Here is a 6,000-nt window from a genome sequence, read left to right on the forward strand (position 1 = left end):
CAACAGACAGCAGGAATGGAAAAAACAGAAGCCAAGAAAAATCATTCTAAAGAATGATATACACAAAATAAGATGGAGTAAATGATTCCAGAGTATGTGTAATCATAATCGATGTAAATGGACAACCAAATTTCCTTGTGGGTTGTATTAGTAGTAGGCACCCCCTCATCAGAACTTTAGCATTTGAAGATTACTAGTTATAAATTACACATAGCCATTTTATTTATTTATTTTTTTAAACATAGCCATTTTAAGTCTCTGTCATCTACAGGTAATTTTTTTGGGAAAATGAAAATAAAAGAAACTTGTCAAAAGATATTTTGATACTTAAGATGGGATCATGGATGCCTAAGAAACAACAATTGATTACCTACTTAATTACAGTCAAAATAAAGCACTGAAAAATAAACATAGATTTTTTTAAAAGTCTATGCTCTTTCACAAGTGAAGAACCTTGATTCTTTTTCTTCCTTAAATAAGGATATAGAAAAGTCAACATAAAGCACAGGAAATTATTCTAGTAAAACCCAGAATCTTTGCTACCCAGGCAGGTTACATAGCAGATAATGATAACCTTTTAGGCTGTAGGCTGAGGCATTACTCACTACAAGGCAACAAGCTTACCAAAATTGGGCAAACTTTGCTAAGATTTTAACACATTGCAGAGCTACTTTTCAGACTCAAGTATTATAAACAAATAAAATGTACTTGCCAAGTTTTGTCCTTGACTATCTTTTTTCCTATTCTGAAACAATCTAACATTTTACTTTAGAATACATCTTCAGGGGTTGCAGGGTCAAAACTAATTTTATTATAACACTAAGATGTTAACTATATTAACATACAATGCATTAATCATGGTTATTGGCAAATGAATCAGTATATATTTTTGAAAGTTCTCAGTTTCCACTTTTAATTAAAAAAAATTTCTTAGTTTCCACATTTTAATGGGTTTCCCTGGGAGCTCAGACAGTAAAGAATCTGCCTGCAATGCAGGAGACCCAGGTTTGATCGCTGGGTCTGGAAGATCCCCTGTAGAAGGAAATGACAATCCACTCCAGTATTCTTGCCTGAAGAAAACCACAGACAGAGGAGCCTGGTGGGCTACAGTCCATGGGGTCAAAAAGAGTTGGACACGACTGAGTAATTTTCACTTCCACTTTTAATACAGTAAATGTTCATAATTATACCGCACATAAACAGAATGTCTTTGGAGTCTTTAGTAAATTGTGAGTGTAAAGGGGTGCAGAACCTAATAAAAAAACTCCAAGAAGTATTACCTTAGGATAAATTTAAATTTATTCATTTTCTTTGAAAAACAAAAGCACACTTATAGTTGTACATCTATTTATGATAGAAGCTCTCTAGAAAGTGGGCAGAGAGGGAAAATCATTGTTGTTTTAGTCACTAAGTCATGTCTGACTCTTTTGTGACCCCGTGGACGGTAGTCCTCCAGGCTTCTCTGTCCATGGGATTTCCCAGGCAAGAATACTGGAGTAGGTTGCCATTTCCTTCTCCAGGGGATCTTCCTGACCCAGTGACTGAACCCATGTCTCCTGCGTTGGCAGGCATGTTCTTTACCACTAAGCCACCTGGGAGCCCCAGAGGGAACATACCTCAACACAATAAAGGTCATGTATGCCAAGCCCACAGCTAACATCATAAATACTCAATGGTGAAAAACTGAAAGCATTTCTTCTAAGATCAGGAACAAGACAAGGATACCCACTCCTACCATTTTTATTCAACATAGTATTAGAAGCCCCAGTTACAACAATGAGACAAGAAAGAAGTAAAAGGAATACAAATTGCAAAAAGCAGATTACATGAGACTAGACATGGAAAATCCTAAACACTCCACCAAAAAATCTGCTAGAGCTCACCAATGAATGGAATAGAGTTTCAGGATACAAAATCAATATACAGAAATCTGTTGCATTTCTATTCACTAACAGAATTATCAAAAAGAGAAGTTAAGGAAACAATCTCATTTACAAGTGCATCAAAATGAATAAAATATCTAAGAATAAACCTGCCTAAGGAGGTAAAAGATCTGTATTTGGAAAACTGTAAGACACTAATGAAAGAAACTGAAGATGACGCAAGCAGATGGAAAGATATACTGTGTTCAACCCACATACTTTGGGTCAATTAAGCTATAAGAAAGGAGGCAAGAACACACAGTGGAGAAAAAGCAGTCTCTTCAATAAGTGGTGCTGGAAAAACTGGACTTCTACACATAAAAGAACAAAATTAGAGTAGTTTCTAACAACATATACAAAAATAAACTAAAAATGGGTTACAGAGCTAAATGTGAGACCAGAAACCATGAAATTCCTAGAAGGAAACATAGGTATAAAACTCTTTGACATAATTTGTAGCAATGTTTTTCAACTTGTCATGTTAAGCAAAGGAAATTTTAAAAATGGGACCTAATTAAACTTAAAACCATTTGCACAGCAAAGGACTCCACTGACAAAATTAAAAGACAATCTACTGAGTAGGAGAAGGTATTTGCAAATGATATGACCAATACGTATAACCCAAATATATAAACAACTCATACAAACTAACATTGAAAAACAACCTGATCTAAAAAAAAAAAAGAAAAACAACCTGATCTAAAAATGGACAGAAGACCTGAACAGAAATTTTTGCAAATGACATACAGACAGGGATTTCCCAGTGGTCCAGTGGTTAAGAATGCACCTCACAGGACAAAGGAGAAGGGTTTGACCTCTGGTCAGGGAAATAAGGGCATCCTTGGTGGCTCAGCAGTGAAGAATCCACCTTAATGCAGGAGACACAGGAGGTTCAGATTCGATCTCTGGGTCAGGAAGATCCCCTGGAGGAGGAAACGGTAACCCACTCCAGTATTCTTGCCTGGAGAATCCCCATGGACAGAGGAGCCTGGAGGGCTACAGTCCTTGGAGTGCAAAGAATCAGACATGGTTGAGCATGCACATGCCCACAGGGAACTAATATCCCACATGCCATGGGGCAACTGAGCCCATGTGCGGCAACAAAGAGCCCGTGTACCACAAGACTCAACACAGCCGGATAAATGAGATTTTAAGAAAGACATACAGATAGCCAACAGGCACATGAAAAACTGCTCAATATCACATATCATCAGAGGAATGCCAATCAAAACCAAGATGAGATATCACCTCACATCCGTCAGAATGGTTACCATTAAAATGTCTACAAATAACAAATGTTGGTGAGGATGTGGAGAAAAGGGAACCCTAGAATACTGCTGGCAGGAAAGTAAATTGGTACAGTCACTGACATTATGGAAGTTCTTCAAAAAAACTAAAACCAGAACTACCATGTGACCTAGCATTCCACGCCTGCATATATATCTGAAGGAACAAAACCACTAATTCAAAAAGATACAAGCACCCCAATGTTCATAGCAGCATTATTTACAATTGCCAAGATATGGAAGCAACCTAAGTGTCCATCAACAGATGAATGGATAAAGATGATAGAATACTGAGTGAGTGAGTGAAGTCGCTCAGTCGTGTCTGACTCTTTGCAACCCCATGGACTGTAGCCTACCAGGCTCCTCTGTCCATGGGATTCTCCAGGCAAGAATACTGGAGTGGGTTGCCATTTCCTTCTCCAGGGGATCTTCCCGACCCAGGGATCAAACCCGGGTCTCCCACATTGCAGGCAGACGCTTTAACCTCTGAGCCACCAGGGAAGCCTACTGAACCACAAAAAAGAATGAAATTTTTCCATTTGCAGCAACATGGATGGGCCTAGTGGGTATTATTCTTAGTGAGATAAGTCAGACAAAGACAAATACTGTAATGATATTATTTATATGTGGAAGCTAAAAAATAAGCTAGTGAACATAACACAAAAGAAACAGACTTACAGATAAGGGAACAAACCAGTGGTTACCACCAGTGGGGAGAGGAAAGAGTGGAGGGGCAAGATAGAGATGGGGCTAAGAGGTACAACTTACCACGTATAAAATAAGTAAGCTATAAGTATGTATTGTACAGCACAGGGAATATAGTCAAAATTTTATAATAACTCTAAATGGAGTATAACCTTTACAAATTGCGAATCACTATGTTATACATCTGTAACATGTACTGTTATAAATCAACTGTACCTCAATGTTTAAAAAGCACATATACAATTGTATTTATTTGTCACTATTGTTCTTAGGGTAGCCTCGATAACTCATTTCTTTATTTTGGCCATGCAGTGTGGCATGAGGGATTTTAGTTCCCTGACTAGGGAGCAGTGGACTACCAGGGAAGTCTCAATAACTCATATGAATTAAATTTTAAATCACAAAAATTAACTTCCCTTTATAATGACCCAAAGATGTATCCTCTCTGTAGTATATGAGAATAAGAAGCAAAGTGCATAAATTAAATTGTGGTTAGTAGTCAACATTTTGGTATTCTAACTTACTTGGCTGTAGGCACCAGAAAGCCAAACCAGCTTAAGCAAAGAGGAAACATACTGGGTCAGGTAACTGAGAATTTAGGAGTTGAAAACTTTGGCATGGTTGACTCTAGCTACTCAAATAAAGTCACTGGGCATCTGTCTCTTTTTGTCTCGGTTCTGTTTTCCTCTGAGCTGGCTTTGTTCTTCAGAGCTCTATGTCTTCTCATGCTAAAAAGAAAATCCCTGAAAGCACTAAGCTCACAGGATCCCTAGTGTATTAGAGCTCAGAAAATGGAGATTCAGATCATCCCTTTTTCTCTAAGTATCTGATTATTCTCCCTGAAAATTCCCTAGGTATCTCTACTTGGGGCAGGAGCTCATCTCTGAGCCAATAGCTGGAGCTCAGAGCTGACTCCAGAAGTCTGGGATACTTAAATGCTCAGCCTGGACCACCTGACCACTCCAGTGGTCATTCAGAATAGGGAGCAGGCGTTCTCTGCCCCAAGCATGATGCTAACTGTTTTCATGAAAAGGGAGCCTTGTTTAGCAGAAAGAACACTAGGCTGATACTCAAAAGACCTTGGTTTTGTTTCTGGCTCTGCCATCTCCTAACTGTGAGACCTTGAGCGGGGGATTTCACTTCCTTGGACACCTATGCTTTGTTGTATAAAATGAATGGTTTGGATTAGATGATTACAGATATAAATGCCAATAAATGTGTTTAATTAATTCAGAAAGAGTCAAAGTTTGTTTGTTCAGGAGCTCAAAACAAGATGGAGAAGTAGGTTCTAGTAGTCTTAGTCAATAACAGAAACTCATTCAAGCTATTTTAGGCAAAAAAAAATAATAATAATAATCAAGAGAACTTTGTCCAAAAATTCAGGGTATCTCATAGAACCCAAGGATAGGAATGGACATCATGAAAACCAAGAACAAGGAACTAGAAAACTAACAGGAACTATTGTTTTTTCTCTCTCCCTGCCTACCTCCCTCTTTCTCTCTCTCTCTAGCCAGACTATTTCCCCCCTTTTCCCTTCATTATGTACATCAATTCAAAAATCAGTTCTTCTCTATAAATATCTACTTTCTTTGTTTCTCCTGGCATGTGGATGAGAATGGTTTTCCGTGACGGCAGTTTCTGCTCTTCATTTTCCATAACCCTCTTTCCAGCTAAAAGACATAGTCAGTCATCCCCAAATCCCACTCTGGTCTAATTGCCTCACCTCAGGTTAGGTATCTATTCATGGCACCAGCAAAGCAGGGTCATCAATCCTGAACATGATTGTCTCATGGACATAGAGATGCTCTCAATGAAATGGGCATATTAAACGGGGAAGACACCCCAAAATGTACCTATTTCAACATTTAGAGTCGCTCAGTCATGTCTGACTCTTTGGGGCCCCATGGACTGTAGCCTGCAGGCTCCTCTGTCCATGGGCATTCTCCAGGCAAGAATACTGGAGTGGGTAGCCTGTCCCTTCTCCAGGGGATCTTACCAACCCAGGAACTGAACCAGGGTCTCCTGCACTGCAGATGGATTCTTTATCAGCTGAGCTACCACAGAAGCCCATTAAACTGGGAAGACAC

Source organism: Muntiacus reevesi, chromosome 6, assembly GCF_963930625.1.
Source record: "Muntiacus reevesi chromosome 6, mMunRee1.1, whole genome shotgun sequence".
NCBI classification, from domain to species: Eukaryota; Metazoa; Chordata; class Mammalia; order Artiodactyla; family Cervidae; genus Muntiacus; species Muntiacus reevesi.